Source organism: Myotis daubentonii, chromosome 12 (genome assembly GCF_963259705.1).
Source record: "Myotis daubentonii chromosome 12, mMyoDau2.1, whole genome shotgun sequence".
NCBI classification, from domain to species: domain Eukaryota; kingdom Metazoa; phylum Chordata; class Mammalia; order Chiroptera; family Vespertilionidae; genus Myotis; species Myotis daubentonii.
This window is the reverse complement of record NC_081851.1, coordinates 7,943,656-7,963,838: the sequence shown is the minus strand read 5'-3', so window position 1 is coordinate 7,963,838 and position 20,183 is coordinate 7,943,656.

The window sequence follows — 20,183 nt, the reverse complement described above, 5'->3', positions numbered from 1 at the left end:
ACCCTGGGAAGAAATGGCCCCTGGGGGGACGGGGGAATCATTCTCTCTGCATCCCTGCAGTCCTTTACTACCACATCAGCTCTAACAGGTGGGCCAGTGGCAGGACACCCGCCCTGCAGTAGAATTCCAGTATGATAGCTGAAGGCATTTCCATGCCTGGCTGCCTAACCTTCCCTCCTTATGGGGGACCTAGAAGCTGCATGCCTATTTCTTGGCAGTTTGTCTCAGTGCTCATTTCTCATTTTTTATTACACAGATTAAGAGACCAGTATTATAGTCTCAACTCTCCGTTATCCCATATCACATTAATGTGAGATGATTTTAGTCTACTGGAATGCCATAACAAACAAAAAACAAAAAAACAAAAAAAATGAGAGGTGTTAGGGCATGACAACAGCTGTCAGGGTGTTGCAAATGCTTATTTGAAATACTGGATTAAACCAGTCTCGTGTGACATTGGCAGTGGCAACTGGTCCTTGTAGAGTAAGCTCATTCATTGGCACTATGTGAATGAAGGTCCCATGCAGACTGTTGTGAGAGCAAATGTCCCCTCACAGAGCTATGGAATAAAAGCTCTAGGCTGGAGAGGAGCTTAGAGACCACTGAGGACCATGCTTCCGCAGTCCTCTTGGAGGGCTTGCTGTCTTCTCAGTTTCCAGTGCTGGGCTCATGAGCCACCTTGGCAGGAACACTTGCTAAGCTTCACTGACCATAAGGGTGAACATTAGTAGTACTTTGATTTTTTTTTTCAAATAGGGTTTTAAAAATATCACATCTTAAATGTAATCCAGCTGCATGTGTATTTCTTGTTTCTCTGATTGTAGACTCAGTGAAAGAGTAGAAATAATCCTGCCCTCTTCCCCCCTCACCACGGCATCCATCATCAGGCTTCCCAAAAGCATGGCTCACTGACTGCCGTTCTAGTGCAAGCCTGTTTTGTTGTGGGTTTTAACAGATGAGAAGACTAGTCAACATAAAAGATTATTCAGTGGGGCAAATTATTTACTCACATTCTTCTAAGCACACATGTCTGTATTATACAGAGAACAATCTTGCCTGTGACTTATAAAGATATATGCAGACCCTAAAGTAAGAATTTAAGATTAGGCCTTCAAACCTAACATTGGGATATGAAGTTATCAATCTGGAATTTTGCATTTCATAGCAATTGTAAAATAAGACAATATAGTTCCACAAAAATAAACACTGAAAGCTTTATTAAAAATGCTTGAAACTCTTGATAAGTTTGTAAATAATTAGCATATTTACAAAATTGGGCCTTCCCATCCACCCTACCCTACTGTCAGAGTACATCGGTAAAAAACTGAATAACAATGGTGACAGGAAAACTCTTGTTATTTTCTGATCTCAAGGAGAAAGCCTTCACATTTTGTAGGGCGTGGCTATAGGGTTAAGCCTGGGACTGACCTGTTGGCAAAGCCACAAATAAGTCCCAGCTTAGAGGGCACAGTCCTCTTAGCATAATTAGGCTTGACTTTATGACACTCCCTAGATCTTATCTGGGTACCTAATGGGCTGAGGGAGGTGCAGCAAGTGCTGCCAAAACAAGTAAAACTCACAAGAACATTGTAACTATGGTGACCACTACCTTGTTTACCTCTGGCTATAAAAGAAAGGCTCAGCTTGCCTCTGGATCTCTCTCTGTGGCCTCAGCCAGGCAAGGGAAGATCCACCTAGAGATTATTCTCTTTGTCTGTCTTTTCTTCATCCATTTGCTGCCCTCACACAGGCTTTCAGAACCCTTGGCTGAGCTGGCTCAGCACAACGTTTCACCCTAAATATGGTGTTGCTGTAGGCTTTTTAAAGATCTTTTTCAAGTTAAGGAAGTTTTATTCTTTTGCCAGTTTGCTGAGTTTTTATAAAATTATGAATGCATATCAAATTTTATTTTTAAACTAGAGGCCCAATGCACAAAATTCATATAAGAGTAGGTCTTCCTTCCCCCCAACTGCCAGCACCAGCTTCCCTCTGGCACCCGGGACCCAGGCTTCCCTCCAGCCCTGGCTGTGTCCAGAAGGTTATCCAGAATGACGTCCAGAATGATGTCTGGTCTAATTAGCATATTACTGTTTTATTATTATAGATGTCTGCATCTATGCAAATGATCATGTGATTTTTCTCCTTTATCCTGTTCATCTTATACATTACATGGACACACTTTCAGATGTTAAGTCAACTTCAAAGTCCTGGAATATACCTAGCTTATCATAATGGACTATCTTTTTCATAATTTGTAGGGTTAGATTTGATGTTATTCTGTTTAAAAGTTTTATATCTGCCATAACCGGTTTGGCTCAGTGGATAGAGCATCAGCCTGCAGACTGAAAGGTCCCAGGTTCGATTCCGGTCAAAGGCATGTACCTTGGTTGCGGTAGGGGATATGCAGGAAGCAGCTGATCGATGTTTCTCTCACAGCGATGTTTCTAACTCTCTATCCCTCTCCCTTCCTCTCTGTAAAAAAATCAATTAAAAAAAATAAATAAAAGTTTTATATCTATGTTCATGAGTAAGAAGGACCTGAAATTTTCATTTCTCATAGTGTCCTCACAAAGTTTTGATAACTAGGTTACACTGGCATCTTAAAATCAGTTCGGACCGAAACCGGTTTGGCTCAGTGGGTAGAGTGTCGCCCTGCGGACTGAAAGGTCCCAGGTTCGATTCCGGTCAAGGGCATATACCTGGGTTGTGGGCACATCCCCAGTAGGAGTGTGCAGGAGGCAGCTGATCGATGTTTCTCTCTCATCGATGTTTCTAACTCTCTATCTCTCTCCCTTCCTCTCTGTAAAAAATCAATAAAATATATTTTTTTAAAAAACTTACAAAATATTGGTAATATTTATTCTTTAAATGTTTAGTAAAAGCCACTCTTAGGCCATTTGGATCTAGAGTTTTATTTGTGGGAAGGTCTGCAATTATTTTTCACTTTTTTTTAAAGTAAAAGGGTTGTTAAGTTTTTATATTTCTGCTTTAGTCATTTTAGTAATTTGCATTTTTTACAAATTTAACCATTTCATAAAATTTTTCAAATTTGGCTTTTTACATTCCGCTATGGTATTTTAAGAACCATATGATTTTTACTGTTATTTTAAGAACTGTAAGATTTTAACAGTGCATTCTTATTATTAATATCTCCTCACTTTGTTCTATATCTGTTTCAAAGTTATAAACCCTTTTAAATTAATTATTAATACTATTTTAATTCATTATCCTATTTTTTGTTTTCGCTTATATTTTCAGATTTTTCTTTCTTCAATTTGAGTTTAATTTGTTATGCTCTTTTAAATCTTTGATTTGAACATTTAGTCATTTATTTTATCTCCTTCTCTACCATAGGTGCTTATTGCTATAAATTTTTATGTGTGGCTTTCCTTGTATTCCACGAGTTTGATAAATATGGTAATTTTGTTATTCATTATCTAACATTAATTGTGATTCCTTTGCTTTGATACATAGATTATTCAGACTGTTTTGTTTCATTTTGTCTTGTTTTTACTTCCAAAGTTATGAGGACTTTGGAGTGTGTTGTTGTCATTAATACTTTCTAGGTTAATTGCATTATGGACAATGCATTAAATTCCCTGAGACTTGCTGTAAAAAACTGCATCACCTCCCGCATATGAATGACCCTCTTTGCAGTAGAGTTAACACTCTTGTAACTGACTCAGTTGTACGCCATAAACCTGCTTTGTCCAACCAGGTGTAAGTGGCAGTGACAGGAGATACCTCTGAGATCTCCCTTCCATCTGTCAGATGACAGTGCCCCAGGCAGAGGCGGCTCTGCCAGCCTGAGTCACAGGAGGACCTGGAGAAGAGTCAGAGGCATTCCCGATGGTATTGGGGGTCACGGTGACTACAGTGTCATCTAGAGTGGTAAGCAGAGGCGAGGATAGCCCTCTATGACCTCTAACTAATGGAATCCATGCCTTTGTAATGCCTTACCTGGAGAATTTAAGGACTTGTTTCCATAGAAATAAAATGTAACAAATGCAATAGAATGTCACTTCTGAGATTAGGTTACAAAGAGACCTTGGCTTCCATTGTGGACACCTTCTCCTGCCCGCTGGTTCTCTGTCTCTGGGTGTCTCTCTCTTTCTATCACTAGCAGTTGCGGTTATTGAAAGAGTTAAAGAGAATAAAACGGGGCAGAGAAAGACTTGTTGTGCTTAGCAGATATCTTGCAGGAAGCTTGCAGCCTTGAGCGCAGCACAGCTCAGGTAACCAGAAGACACCTGGCATGGGAGGAGCCAAGGAGGGACCAGACCCTTACGTCAGCAGAGCAGCTTGCAGCCAGCAAGGACTACTAAAAACCTCTCTCTCCCTGCTCTCTTCGCTGATGCTTTTCTTGGTCTCAGCCCACCTGCACCCAGGTGGTCGGAATAAAATCTCTTTTGATACATTATGGCCTCATGTCATAGGTGCGCAACCCCGGCCCACTGCGGGCCTTTCAGTCACCATGACAACACCCAGGCAGTCTGTGCAGAGATCCACGTGGCAAGGAGCTGCGGCCGGCGAGCAACTGCAGACATGAGCTTGGACGCCGAGCTGAGCCAGGCGCAGACGTGAGTGAGGAAGCGGATCCTTTGGCTTTAGTTGAGACGCGATGATTGCAGCCTCCTGAGATTCCCTGAGCCAGAAGCCTCACGCTTAACCACTCCTAGATGCCTGAGCCTCCGAAAATCGAAGATAATAAATGTTTGTTGGTTTAAGACACTAAGCTTTGGGGTGATAGGTTATGTAGCAATAGGTAAATAATACATATTTTATACCTGGAAATGGGGTGCTGCCATGAAAAATACTTTAAATGTGGGAGTAGTGTTTAAACCAGACAGTTGGCAGAAGGTGAACGGATTCCTAGGAACATGTTAAAAAGCATGAATTCCCTTGAACAGACCGTTAGTAGCACTCTAGATTTTGAGGACACTGTGAGTGAGGACTTACAAGGAAATGACGAACATATTTTTGGGAACTGGAGGAAGGGGTTTCCTAGTTACATAGTGATGGAAAGGTTTGCAACATTATCACCTGCAGGAACATGAAAGTACCATGTATGCCAAAGGAGCTGAGGAGATTTCCAAGCAAGTTGTTGAAGATACCAAATTCGTTTTGTTGCTTATAGTGAAATGCAAAAGGAGAGAGATAAATTGTGGGAAGGACTGTTCATCACAAAGAATCCAGGAATTTCTGGATTTGAAAACCCTCAGACCCTCAAGATGACATATGATGCAAAAATTAAGAAATGGCTTCCAAGCCATGTTCAAACCCAGGGCATTCTCAACAAATGATGGTCTAGAGACGAAGCTGCAGGTGGGATCGTAAAGCCTCGCTTCAGACCTCAGGAAGACCAGGTGGCGTCCCACGGTGCTGTCCATTCACACAGAAAGCCCTTTAAAAAGAGTACGCGTGCACCGCACAGGTCCTCGCAACTGAGCAGGATCTCTGAGAGAGCTTAAGGTTTTATTTAAAAGGGATATGGAGGCATGACCTTTGTTTAATATGGTGAACCACAATGAAATTCTAACGTGGCCCACAAAGTGTTTTGAGAGAATTATGTTAGGATTTGACTGAAACAGTCAGAGACAGGACAAAATGAAAAGAGGCATTTGGACCCCTCCCCACTCCACTGGCAGGAAGCTGACTAAGAAAACTATTCGATGCAAACAAAGTGCTACAGTTCACAAAAAAGAAAGATAATTTTGAGGATGGGATAAAGATCCATGGATAATTTTTCCAATATCTTTAGACCTAATCAAGGAACTTCCAATAGTTTCCAAACTAGATTTCAAATTTGCTATGGGCCAGTGACTTCTTTATGGCCACAATTTTCTTTATTTTTGAACAAGAATGTCTATAGCAATTACCCTATGTCTCACCATTGTACGTTGGGTGTGTTGGAGAACAGGTGACTTTTCTGTTTCACAGATTTATAGATAGAGAGGAGCTCTACTTGAGAAGTTATACTTCATTCATATCTGGACCTGATCCAAATAATGACATTCTGAACTTTGAGCCAATGTATTAATGGAAGGGGACTTTTGTGGGTCTTGAGAAGATGTAGATTTTTTTGTGTGTTTTGTTTTGTTTTAGGTTAGAGAATCAAGAATCACTCAGGGCAGAGGGAAGGTTGCATTAGGCAACCTATATGATGGGTACAGAACCTATATATGCTCTCTATCCTGGCCTCTATATAGTTAGAAAAAAATATAATTTCAACACTTTAGATGCAAAGATTACAATAAACAATATTCCACTCTGGTAGAATACACTACTTGTCCTAAAGTTTTCAACTTTAAAAATCATTTATTTAATAGCTCTACCTTATATATTATTGTAGTTTTGCTGAGCCTATGACATATTCCTGCTTTGTATGACATATGACATTCATAATAAAGGGAGAGACAAAGTCATAAATGTAGAATCTGGTCAAAAATAATCTACACTTATGCTATTTGAAGAGTGGTCTGAAAATAGCCTGGTCCGCTAGTTGTCCCAGTTTACAAGGACAGGAAGTTGAAAGCAAGCATTAGGAAACCTACACAGCAATTTGGCATTTCCATGACATCCAAGAGGTAGTCAGTGGCCTCCTCTGCTTGAACAGGGTTTAGATTTATCTGGGAGTTGTTGAGTTCATGCTTGGAGTCACATGCGACACAGTGCATACTAGCCTGGCACAGTATAGTGCAGTGAAGGCGACCTTTTGAGCTCGGAGTGTCAGCATTTTGAAAAACCCTAACTTAACTCTGGTGCCGTGTCACATATAGAAATTTTTTGATATTTGCAACCATAGTAAAACAAAGACTTATATTTTTGATATTTATTTTATATATTTAAATGCCATTTAACAAGAAAAATCAACCAAAAAAATGAGTTCGCGTGTCACCTCTGACGCGCATGTCATAGGTTCGCCATCACTGGTCTAGTGCAAGACAGGAGTCTATGAACCACTGGCGATTTTTAAAATGTGTCTTCCACAGCAAATAATTTGAGAAGCACTAATCATTTACTAGTGTCAGTCTATGTGTTACTCCATATACTAGCTTTACTCTCTGATTGAGTCACCCTAGCAATGGCTGAACCATGGACTGGGCACTCCTGCTGCGAGCCTATACAGCTAGGATCCTATGCATGCTGCCAGGTGCCACACCTGCCCTCTGGCAGGTTAATATCCATGGAGGCTGGTTTGTCCAGTGGCTGCCTGGACAGAAATGTGACACAACTCAGAAGTTGGGAAACCATCCCTTGGGGTAGCACTAATAACTTGTATTTGAGAGAGGAGTGAAAATGATAGATGCATTCTTCTGCCTCTCTCTTTTTCTGTCACACCAGCTTCCTGGAACTGCATACCCCAGTAACCTATCAGCATATAAGCTTTGGCCTCAGGCTGTGTTTCTGGAGAACCTGGGTCAAGACAAATATTATGTAAAATTAACCCATGAAATGCTTTAGACCAGTGGGCCTCAAAGTGTGGGCCCCAGACCAGCATCATTTGTGACATTGTTAGAAATGCAAATATTTGGGTCCCACTAATAAGAACTAATAAGTTAGAAACTCGGGATGGAACCCAGCAATCTGATTAACATGCCTTACAGGTGAGTTTCCTGCATGCAAGTTTGAGAACCACTGCTGTAAACCAGCAATTAGACCTGGGAACAGCTTTTTCTACTTTAAAGTATAGCAGGATGCTGAAAGCTTAGCTCAAGGATGGCTTATTTCTTAGGTGGTAATCATAATGCTAACTTAACAATATTATAATGGTATATAATCTAGTAGCTAAAATATAACATTTCTATCATAGTACCAGATCAACTGAAAACAATAATTCTGTATATTAGATTCGTGATGACTTCTATTTTTAAACACCTGCTTTCTTTTATTTTCTTCCTGTATTACGTAGACCCACACGGAAATAAGGCGGCCCTCCAAACCAATGCTCCAGCTCACTTAGACCATCCTCTTGTGTGTTTTTTTAAATATATATTTTATTGATTTTTTACAGAGAGGAAGGGAGAGAGATAGAGAGTCAGAAACATCAATGAAAGAGAAACATCAATCAGCTGCCTCCTGCACACCTCCCACTGGGGATGTGCCCGCAACCCAGGTACATGCCCTTGACCGGAATCGAACCTGGGACCCTTCAGTCCGCAGGCTGACGCTCTATCCACTGAGCCAAACCGGTTTCGGCGATCCTCCTGTTGAATCGTTTATTTTACCTCTCATTGCATCACTCCTTCCTGCTCTGCCCTCTGAGAGAGCTGTCTAAAGTAAACAAAGCACGTGAGAACTAATGTTTTCTAACAGATTTTTGCAACACTCCCGCAGACCCATAGAGCCCTGAGGGCTGCTGACAACATGAAGGTTTGTACCCGCTGCTCTGCTCAGTACCCTGAGTGCAGGTGGAGTCACCTGGGGAGCTTTAAAAGCATATTCATGCATGGCCCCCAGCTACAGAAACTGATTTACTTGGTCCAGGGTTGGGGCCTAGGCATTGTATATTTCAAAAGCACCGAGGGGTATTCTAATGTGTAGCTAGGGTTGAGAAACACTTTAAGGCCAACTCTAGCCCACAGTATGCTTGCTTTTTGCTCCTTGACCCCAAGAGCCCCAGGCGAACACACTATTTCACGTGTTCCTGCCTCTCACAGGTAATTTAAAAGGACAGTCACCACTACCAACTCCTCACAACAATCTTGGGGTTCTAGTAAAGTGACGTTCTGAACGTTGAAGTCAAAGGGACAGGTCAGAGTCCATTAAACCTTACTCTCAAACTGCACTTCCAACAGGTGCAGGACTCTCGGGTTTGTTAAAAATGGTTAGCCATCTTCTTATGAACTGCTGTTGCCTCTTGTATTCCCTGCTCCAGTACGTAGTCAGAGCAAACTTGTCTCCTGTAAGCTCAGCCCAAGAACTGCTGCCGGTGCTCTCCAAGGTCCAGGGCAGTTGGGAGGGGCCTGCACAGGAACCCCGGCTCCACGCAGCTCCTGGGGCATCTCCAGGGCCCAGGCAGCTCCCAGGGAGGCTGGGAAGGCACAGGGACGCTGGAGCCACCACCCCAGCCTCCAGCTTTACCGTGTGGGTTGGTTTGTATGAAATTTTTGTTTGATCCTCGCCTTCTGTTCCCTTAGTGAAAATGCCATTATCTCTAACAGCTGTGTGTCAAGAAAAGCCATGAATTCTGTGTAACAACAGAAGAATACTGTACTTGTTTTTCCAGGTAGCCTTAGGCACTACCATTTTATCTCACCCTCATCATTTATAATGTAAAGATGGAAACTTCCTGCAGAAAGAAGAGCGGTGCTTTAGGGCAGGAAACTTTTGAAAGAAGGAATTAAATCTCTACCGCACAGAAGGAAGATACAATGATATCTATCTTTTTGAAAAACAGTCTGGGGAAAAAAATAGAAGAAAGTTGATAATAAAATATTATTTGCATCTTATCATTTCTAGTTAAATTCACAAAGTGAAGAAAAACCTGGAAGGTGATATATACTGCTTGTGTAAGTCTTGAAATTGATTTCAGAAGCATCCGCGCTCACTACAAAAGAACTTGACCATTTAATTAGGATGGCTCAAATCCAGCATCTATATTTAGGATAAACTGGAAATTGCAGTCTAGAAATGAGAATCATCCAGCAACAGTCTAAATAGGGGGTGGGAGACTGTCTATACAAAATCATACTACAGCTTTTCTCAGCTAACCATAACGTTTCTTAACTTTTGTTTTTCACTGGATACAAACTGAATCATCTCTAAGGATTTTACCTGTTTAGCTGAGGAATGCATTTTTACTGAAAGTCTCTAACTATGAGCTTTTAAATCTGCACTTACATGTATTCCTCAACTTCTCTTTAAGGCCTGTATGATCTGCTTAAGTACAGATGAATTTGGCATTTAACTTATATCAAAAAACCTCATTAAAATTCTGAATGTATATAAACATCTTATCTTGTTAATAGTTTGGCTCCCTGGCTCCGTGGTTGGCAGAGTTCTCGCGGCACCAGCTCATTAGCTCCTCACATGTTCCTGTTTTCTTCTCATCGCTGGGGTATCAGCAAATAAAGAAGTTCAAACTCAATATGTGACAGAACCGTATGATTCATTTTTTCACTCCAAGAAATGTTCTAAATGATTTCATACAAATCATATTGGCTTAACACCCAATGATTTATTAGACAAGGACAAGAGCTTTATAACCATAATTATGGCTTTTGGATGTTGAATAGGGTGTTTTTCTTCCTCCTCCGTCTCTTCTTTACAGTGACCTGGCTCTGGATTTAAATGTGCTTGTCAGTGATTTCCCTAAAAGCAGTTTAAATGCTCTAACTACTCCACTCAACATTGTTAGGGAAATGCATTGCTCTGGTGAGCTGACCTCGTCAGCAGGAGGCTCGGATGCGCAATGGCTACGCGGCCAGGATGCGGACAGAAACCAGAGTCACAGAGGAGTCAGAGACTCCCCAGAATTACACTGACTTGCCTTGGCTGAAGGTTTGGTTTTAAATTACAAGAAAATAGAATCTCCAGGTAAAATCGTTCTTACCCAATGGTATCTAACAAATAAATTGCAGGGTTCCGGTTTAGAGCTTGAGGGCACACATAGTGAATTACTTTCTCCTCATTTACTAATTTTACGACAGTACAAACTGCTCTGCAACTCTGCTGTCAGGCTCTCCCTCAACGTGATCCTTCAAACTTAAAATGTTCTTATTGATTTTAGAGAGGAAGAGGGAGGGATAGAGAAACACTGATCAATGCCTCCTGTCTGCCCTCACTAGGGACTGAGCCTGAAACCCGGACATGTGCCCTGACCGGGAATTGAACCAGTGACTTCTTGGTTCATGGGCTGATGCTCAACTACTGGGCCACACCAGCTGGTCTGATCGTTCCAATTTAAAAATGTCCTGAAATTCACCCAACTCTAACCCGGAAGGCCTGGTGTTACCGAGGTTGCTTCTTGTGTGTTAACATTGACAGCACAACTGCGTGACAGGTACACCAATAGATTAACTTGCTTCGTCTTCATAGGTAAATTACGAACAGTCATTCACATTCCAGAGGTGAATAAACTGAGGGCAAGTAATTTGGCTTCAGAGCCTTAACCCAGAATGAACTTCCAAGTCACCACTGTCATCCCTTGGGCTGTGCCTGTCACCCTTTTGGCCTCTGAGGAGGAGGCAATTTTGGAAAGCTCCAGCTGACCCATCCAGGAGCCACCTAATACTATGAAAAAATGAGCACTTCTTGGCTCCCTGAAACTGTCCTCATAACTGAAGGGGAACACAAATCCTGTTGTTCTCTTGTGAAGGGGCAAGGGCCATGGCTGAGATAAAGGTGTTGGGCGGCCGTCATTTTGTATCACTTTTGCTGAGATGCTATGAATGTCTTATGGCCTATAGTAACTCAGGTCATATTGAAACCCTTCCGTCTCCCACCGAAAAACAAAGACGACAACAACAGCCTTTTCTATACTTTCGAATTTACTCATCAGGAGGCCAGCTGGTGATTCTTATGGTGAGGCAGGAGGCAGGCTGCTCAGACCTTGTCGGCCTCCTCCCTCTAGACATTGAGGAGACTCAGGAGGGACCGTGCAAGGAGAGCGACTCATCCTGCGTGTGCCGGTGCGCTGTGGCTGGCGGGCCCAGGGAACGCAGAGAGCTCTGTTACACCGTGGAGACTCACCCAAGAAGAAACTATCGGGCCTAACACTGCCACCAGGTGGTCTTTCCTGAGAGTGATTTATTAGATAAAAACCTCTGAGGTGCTCTTGCTGATGATCAGCATTTAATCAAGTCGCAGATCCACCAGCAGCCAGATACCAATGGCACTGGAGGGCTCAGTCATCCGGATCCAGGTGATGAATCTTCGGGGCAAATAATCCGCTTCCCCCCACAAATTCTTGGCAGGAAGAAAAAAAAGAATGGAAGGGAGGTAGTAGGAAGGCAGGAAAGAGAAGGGAACTGTTCTAAAAGAAACTAAGAGAGATGTACCAATGATAGGTGCTCGGTGCATGCGTCCCATCTGGATCCCGACTCAAATAAATCAACTGTAGAAACACACTTTTTAGCGAACCGGGGACAATTGGGTATTGCCTGGGTATCATGATATTAAGGGATTGCTGTTAGTTTTGCTGATAATGGTATTGAGGTTTATGTTTAAAAGAGGGGTGCTTTATCTAATAGATAGATGGTATGCATTGTTGAAATAATATAGTATCAGGAATTTGTTTTAAAATATTCCAGATAAAAAGTGGGGCTGGGAATGGATGCGGGAGACAGGAAGAATGGTGATGTCTGTGGGATCCAGGGAATGGACACGTGGGGTTATTATACTTTCTTGATACTTCTATGTTTGAAAACACTTCAGTAATTTTTTTCAAAAATTTGCTAATTTACAGGGGAAACTATTGATACTTATAAGTTAAATATAATGCTACATAAAATATATATATTGTTTTTTGATCCATCCTGTGGCAAATTTTCTTGTGCTTATCACCTTTCTCTGCACAAACACTCATCCACCATATCAGTTGCCATTCCGTGTTACCTGTGTTGTTGTACATACTATACATCAAGTTCTACAAAAGAAAGTTGGCCTTTGAAACAACTTAATTAAACAAAGCATCCAAAATTCCACTTTAAAAATCTATCAACATTAGGAGTCCATTCGTCTTGTCTAGTTGAAGGCTTTTCTCACTGAAATGCTTTAACCCTGTAATATATCCATTTCCCTCTTCTTCCATTTCCCTGGCATGAAAAGATAGAAAACAAGCACGTTACATGGCTATTTCTTTTCTTTAAAAATCTCATTCTTTGAACACATCTTAATACATTATTTCTCCAGGACTTGGGGTTGGGAGCGGGAATCAACCAACTTTGTTAATGATATAACAGAGTTCTCAACTCTGAAAATCAAATTAACACTTTGTATTCAAATTCCCAAAGAGCAGCACCCTCACCATAAACCGCATGTCCATGTCCGGGAACCAAAGAAATCAGAGTTCCCATGAACTCGGGCGGCAGTCAGCTTTGGTTTTCTGGTTTGAATTTCACAAGAACTCAGACCACGGAGTGAGGAAAAAATTCCAAACAGCTAAAGGTGATAAACAAGTATTTCTCCCCTAAAATGTAGCGACAAAAAATATTTCTCTCCACCATCACTTCCTAGCTTTTGTCACTTGTTTTGTTTTTGCGTGAGCGCGCGGCGAGGGACGTACATAAACACCAAACGGCCAGCGCGATCGTGGCCCTGCGTGTTAACGCGTTTTGTTTCTGCGTCAGGGAGACCCCTTCAGGGATTAAAAGGCGCTAAAAAGTCACTGTCTACACCTCAGTTTCCCTCGAGTTGCCATTTCCCTCCGCCCGCGACTCAGGAGAGTGGGTGTCTGAGCTGGTGCAGACTCTGGGCCTGACCCCGGCTCCCGGGAAGCTGGTGGAGCGCCGCCCGGAGGCCAGGCTCCGCTGCTGCCGGGCCCCCCGCACATCCCCCGGCCGCCCGCCCCGCGGGGAGCAGCGCAACGCACTGCGCCGCCCGCTCCTCGGCCCCGCAGGGGGGATCCGGCCTCTGCCCTCCGGCCGCCCCGGCCTCCCGCTTCCACTCGCCCTTCCAGAAACGCATCTGGGACCTGCTGGGTGCGCCAGCTCCGCCGCCCCCCGCCTCCCGCCGCCCCTCGCGCCCCCGCCGCCCCCCGCCGCCCCTCGCGCTCTTTGGAAGCCCTTCCTCCGCCGCGAAGCCCGGGCGTGTCCGCAGGAGCCGGTTCTCTGCGCGCCGGTGGGTGAGCGCGGCGGCGGATGACCGAGCACCGCTCCTCCTGGGGCCACGTCCCCCGCCCGCTGCTGCCTGTGAGCGGCACACAGTGCGTCCAGAACGGGCGTGTGCGACAGGAAGGTGCCCTCCATGCAGAACTCACAGGGTTTCACAGGACCCCCAGCGGAACACCACCCACCCCTGGGAACTGGGCTAGAGGGAGGCAGAGCAGGAGGGTCTCCCCAGAGGGATGTGGGGCCTCCCGGGGGAATGTGGGGTCTCCCGGGGGAATGTGGGGTCTCCCCAGAGGGATGTGGGGCCTCCCGGGGGAATGTGGGGGTCTCCCGGGGGGATGTGGGGGTCTCCCGGGGGGGATGTGGGGTCTGGGGGGGGGATGTGGGGTTTCGGGGGGGATGTGGGGTCTCGGGGGGGTCTCCCGGGGGGATGTGGGGTCTCCCTAGGGGGGAATGTGGGGTCTCCCTGGGGGGGTCTCCCGGGGAGATGTGGGGTCTCCCTGGGGGGGTCTCCCGGGGGGATGTGGGGCCTCCCTGGGGGGATGTGCGGTCTCCCGGGGGGATGTGGGGTCTCCCTGGGGGGGTCTCCTGGGGGGGTGTGGGGGTCTCCCTAGGGGGGGGTGTGGGGTCTCCCTAGGGGGGGTGTGGGGTCTCCCTGGGGGGGTCTCCTGGGGGGATGTAGGGGTCTCCCTAGGGGGGGTGTGGGGTCTCCCAGGTGCGCCAGCTCGGGGTGCACACGGAGATGCAGGAGGGGCCAGGGCGGCTGAGCTCAGCACCGTCCAGCTCCCCCAGGAGTGGGAGTCCTCCTCTGAGGAGCAGCCCGCGAAACCGGAAATGACGGTTATGGCCGCTTTACAGGATGATTAAGATGCAGGGCGATGCGATGGGTGTTCAGGGACACACTGGCCCGCCGGGCCCTCTCCTCAGCACCAGGCCACACTGCCCGCCCGGCACCAGCAAGAGCGCCGGCCTCCCGGGCACCGCCCTGGGCGCAACCTCAGCCAGAGTCAGAGGACAAGACAGGAAACGTCCTTCTCTCCCAGCACGTCCTTCCTTCCTCCTCCTTGCTTCCTGTCTTCCTTCCTTCCTTCCTTTTCTTTTTTTTTAATTTCGTTCAGCTTGTAGAACAGGGCTCTATGTCAATAAGGAATTTTAAATGATCAAGTAGAAGGCTGCCATCTAATTTACTGGTAAACAGGTTCCTAAAACACACCATTCCTGGGAAAGACTTCGTTATTATGAGCACTTAAGGAGGCGCTCTTATCTATAGTAATTTCATTGTTCTCATAAGAACACTTGCAATAAACATAAACCCGTGCAACTTTGGGAAAGTTCCTCAGCTGCCCTGCGCCTCGCTCCTGCCGCGCAGCCGGATGACTAAGCGCGCTGCCTGCCTGGTGGCCGTGAGGGACCGTGTGGCCCCGAGGGCCGCCGGCCGGGCCGGAGGGAAGGGCAGGCACAGCAGCCGGCGGCAGCCCCGGGCTTCTAGGGGCACAGCCTTTGAATGCCAGGTTCAAAGCCGCCCCTCTGCTCACAGAGCATCAAGCCTCCGCCTGGCCCGGGACCACGGTTTCCCCCTCCGGGAAGAGCCGCTGCGAGTGGCTGGGGCCTCAGGCGGAGACGCAGGGCCCTGGGAGCAGCAGCCTGAGGGCGACAAGGTTTTCAGTGCCCGGACCTGAGTTAGCGCCCGAGGAGGGGAAGCCCTGTGCGCGGCATCCCCTGCGCCCCCCACCCAGTCCCCCGCGAGACCACAGGTCACCGGACATGTCCGCAGAAGGCGGAAGCCTGGCTCCAGGGCCAGGCTGGCCCCAGCTGGAGGGACCATCCACCTCCCAGGCAGGACGGCCTGGTAAGCAAGTCAGGCCTCCCGCCTGGATGCAATTAGCTCTGGGCCGCTCTGGGAATCCGTATGCAAATGTTTCCATCATGCAACCTTAGCCGTTTTCCATAGCCATCATTTTGTGTGGGTTTTTAAAAAAAAAAAAGAAAAGAAAGAAGGAAAGAAACACCTCATGCAAGGACAGAAATATCTGAGACGAGGTGGCCTCTGCTGACCACCAGGTCACCATCGAGGGTCCTGGTCACAAACCACTGCTCATTAATCATCCTGACAGCAGCAATTACAAAGCAGACATTCTAGAAAGGAACTTTCCATTTCCCTCTACATGTGCACCGATGAGGGAATGGTTAATTGGAAGCATTTTTGGAAAAACAAATACTATACTCCTGAATTCCCTTTACTTAGAATTATAAGCAGGTACGTACTCCCTCCATTCATTCAATAAATATTTATAAGACATGGTATAGTGGGGGTGAGACACTTAAACCATGAGAGTTCAGGAAGAAGAGTAGTAGAGAAAGCATTAACCATTAAGCATTTGACAGTAAAACATTACACAACAAATCCAAGCAGTGTTCCCTGCTTGCAAGTGGCTTGCAACCTTGGGAAGATGACTAAGTTCAAGGGAGAGAGTAAACGGCAACGTGAACCGGAGTGAGCCATTCGGGGAACGCTCTGAGCGGCTCGGAGGAAGGAGTGGCACTGGCACGGAGCACTCTCAGGCGGGCAGGCCATCCGGGCTTTGAGATGCTGGGGTGACAAAGAGGAGAGGAAGCCCCACTTAGAAAAGGTTTAATTTACTAGGAGAATCGGGCTTTTAAAGAAGGACTTTCTCATGAACGGACTGGGCGGCGAGTGGAAAGAGAAGAAAGACTGTGCGAGGGAGGGGCAGGCCTGAGCGGCTAGGGCTTGGGGTGGGCAGACCGGCTCTGTCTGGGCCTCCGCAGCAAGAGCTCTGCAGGGGCGGGTTGTCACTCATGGGCTCCGTTTCCATGGCTTCAAATCGGATGTCCACGTCAGGTTTCCGATTATTTGGGAACAGCACCTGTCTGCATACATTGGGTCAGACGCCTGCCCTCAACTATGGCCAAGGGACGGTGCCAGGGGCGCTTCTGTCCATCAGGCCAGCCCCTAAGGAAGGGGGCATGTTTGTGATCCAGGCAACCACGAGAGGGAGCTATTGTAAGTAAATGTGCATCAGGTGGCAGGCGCTTTGCTATGTGGTGACGTCTCCTGGCTCTGCGCTTGAGCCCATTCCCTGTGAAACGGAAATCAGGAAGACCGCAGCAGGGAAGGGGCAACCCTGAAATATGGCTTTAACAAGAGCATTCTACCAGGGAGCTGCACTTTGCGTTTAAAGGTAGACTGACTTGAGGTCAGAATCTATGTGACGATTCCTAACAGAATCCTGAGTGTGTGCTAAAGCCATGTCATTCTGCACCTTCACCCCCAGTATTGATGATGGGATCTGGGTGGGCCCCGGCATTGGTGCTCAGGGAAAGCCCCTCGGTAGCCACAGAAGCAGGACACCAGACTCATAATCCTGCCACTGGTGGGACATTGGAGGGTGGCAGGGATCTATTTGGATTAGAAGGTGATGACAAGGAGAATCTGAGGTGACCCCAACAATTCAAGGCTCGGGGGAAGGGGACAGCACCATCTAATGGGATAAAGAAAGCAGAAGTGACCCTGAGCTACAGGGATCTGGCTCGCTTTGGAGTCCTAGCAGGACATCTGGGCAGAGCCGGTCAGTGGGCCTTGGAGCCTGTGTAAGATAAGCGGGTTATCGTTCTAGAGCAGCGGTTCTCAACCTGTGGGTCGCGACCCCTTTGTCGGTGGAACGACCCTTTCACAGGGGTCGCCTAAGACCATCCTGCATATCAGATATTTACATGACGATTCATAACAGTAGCAACATGACAGTTATGAAGTAGCAATGAAAATAATTTTATGGTTGGGTCACAACATGAGGAACTGTATTTAAAGGGCCAGAAGGTTGAGAACCACTGTTCTAAAGGCTATAATTTCCACGTGGCCAGTAGCGTATGAATAGACTCCGTTCAGGATGAAATGAAAGTACTAAGATGATACTGGCGCTTCAGCGGTGCATCTAGATTCAGGTTTAACTAAACCCTCGAGGTGCTCCCATGATGGTTCCTTGTTTAACCTTCACAATGACCTTGTCATGGAACTGAGCTGCAAGGCTTTACACCATGTAAACTACCTAAAGTCCCACACACTGGGGTGCAGACTGGGCCTCACCAGGCAGCTTTGTGGACTCCATGACATCGTTACCTCCTCGTTAAAAAGCAAACCAAAGTGCCTATCCAAACAGCCAGAAAATAGGACAAAAAATGGATATTGCTGTTGACACTGTGAAATGTAGATATCTAGCTTCTTAATGTTGTGTGGATAATAGTTCTGCTTCTTAAGCCTTGAGAAGCCAAGTGAACTAGAGTTCAAAGGCAGCAGTCACAGCCTGGGAGTCAGCGGAGTGTTTTGTTTTGTTTTCAATTCCTCCAAGTCATTGCTGCGTGGCCTGTGCGCAATTTCAGCTCAATATTTTATTTGGGGCTCAGCTCACTAAAACACAGCTTTTTCTTCTTTCCATTTTAATAATTCCACAGTGACCCCTGCTGGGAAGGAAGGACTGCGCAGCCGGCCCTGCAGGAGGGCGCCGCCTGGCGGCGGAGAGCGCGAGGCGCTGGTGGCACAGGCCGCGGACCCCTCCCTCCGCGTGGCTGCCCGTGTGCAGGTGAGTGGCGCTCGCGCAGGACGATCAACACGCAGACTCCGGCTCCCCTGCAGCCAGGTCCCACGGCAGCACGACCTCGGCCGGTGAAGGGCGCCCCGCGTGTCCCTGTCGCTCCCGGTCTGGCTCCCGCTCCGCCGCGGCTTGTAGCCGCCAGCCCCTCCTCCACGCCGCCTGCGGGGCGCCGCCCGGGCTTCTCAGCGGCCGGGACGCTCAGTGGGACCGGAGCCTGAGCGGCCCCTGGCGGCACCGGGACGACCGCTGCCGCGGAGCGCCGCCTGTTCTGCAAACGCACGGCAGACGGCGCGGCGGCTGCCTGTCCAGCGCAGGGCAGCGACGGATGTGGTGCAGTCTGACCTGTGGAAGTGGGGCCGCTTGAATATAACGGGAGCTGAAGACCTGCCAGTGACGGGTCTGGAAACGGTGCCGCAGACCGAAGGACCAGCAGCCTGGCCTCGGCGCCCCTGTCGCTGGGAATCCCTGCGTCCTGGGAACGCTCTGCTTTCCGTGGAGGAACTGGGGTCCCACGTTGTTGCTTGTTAATCCCCTTTCTTCATGGTGGTTGGTATCCCTGGGCTCTCTGTTCAGCCTCTCTCTGATGTTGAAGTGGCCCCTAGTCTCTGTGCCCAAATATCATTTACTTGACCCAGAAATGTCCCTATATTTACTTTGGTTTCTGCCCCAATTTAGGTGGCCGGCCCTTGGGAACACAACGGGGAACACATTTGTTAAATCCAGATCCCCGCGGCAGGAGGCAGGAGAGTTATATCGAGATAAATGGACTTTCATTTCTCTCTGGAACAGGCGCTGTGTGTATTGAGGCCCCACGAGCAGGAAAATGCAGCGTCTTGACCTGCGGTGACTTCTCACTTAGGCACACACCTTCCCCCAAAGTTATCCGATGATACAACTCGGCCTCATGCCACCCCCAGCACCCCAACCCGTCAGTTCCCACCATCCTTTTATTTTACTTTATTTTTTTTCAACAAACACATTTTATTTTTTAAATAATTTTGTTTTATTGTCTACAGTTTTACATATGTCTCCTTTTCCCCCAATTGACCCCCACCCCAGCCATTCCCTCCCGGGCAAGCCCCGACCGCCCCAGTGTCCGTGCCCATTGGGGGGTGGGGGGAGAGAGCACCCAAAGGACTTGTATGCGTACATATCAGCACAACCCGCCACCCTTTAGGATGTGTCCCAAAAAGATGCCTTTGGAAAGTCCTGGGTTTTCAAGAAAATGTTTCTTTGTAGATGGAACGAGCCCTCTAGTGGCCGCTTTTGAAGGTACAGCCTCTAGTTTCATGAAGACAGTAGGTCCTTCCCATCCTTGGCTTCTCTCTCTCCCCCTCATTTTTCACACCCACGGGCATCTTAAAGTCACCCTCTTGCCACCCTCCCTCTGCCCATGGCCTGGTTGAGGTCTCAGGGTCCCAGCCCGAACAGCTGTGAGACCCTTATGGGCTCCAATCCCATATTACGGCTTCCGTAGGTCATTCTCCACATGATCTCACTCATTTTGGGATGTAATGAACAACATGCACTGATGAACAAAAGTAGATCCAGAGACAGAGAAGCATCAAACCTCAGAGGGAAGGCAGGGGAGGGGGGTGGGGTCAAGAGGTCAACTGAAGGACTTGTATGCATGCATATGAGCATAACTAGTGGACACAGACAATAGGGGGGTGAGGGCATGTGCTGGGGGTGGGAGTGGCCAGGGAGAGGTCAAGGGGGGGGGGGGAGAAGGAGACATATGTAATACTTTCAACAATAAAGAATTAAAAGAAAAACTTGGAAGCAACCAAGATGTCTTCAGTAG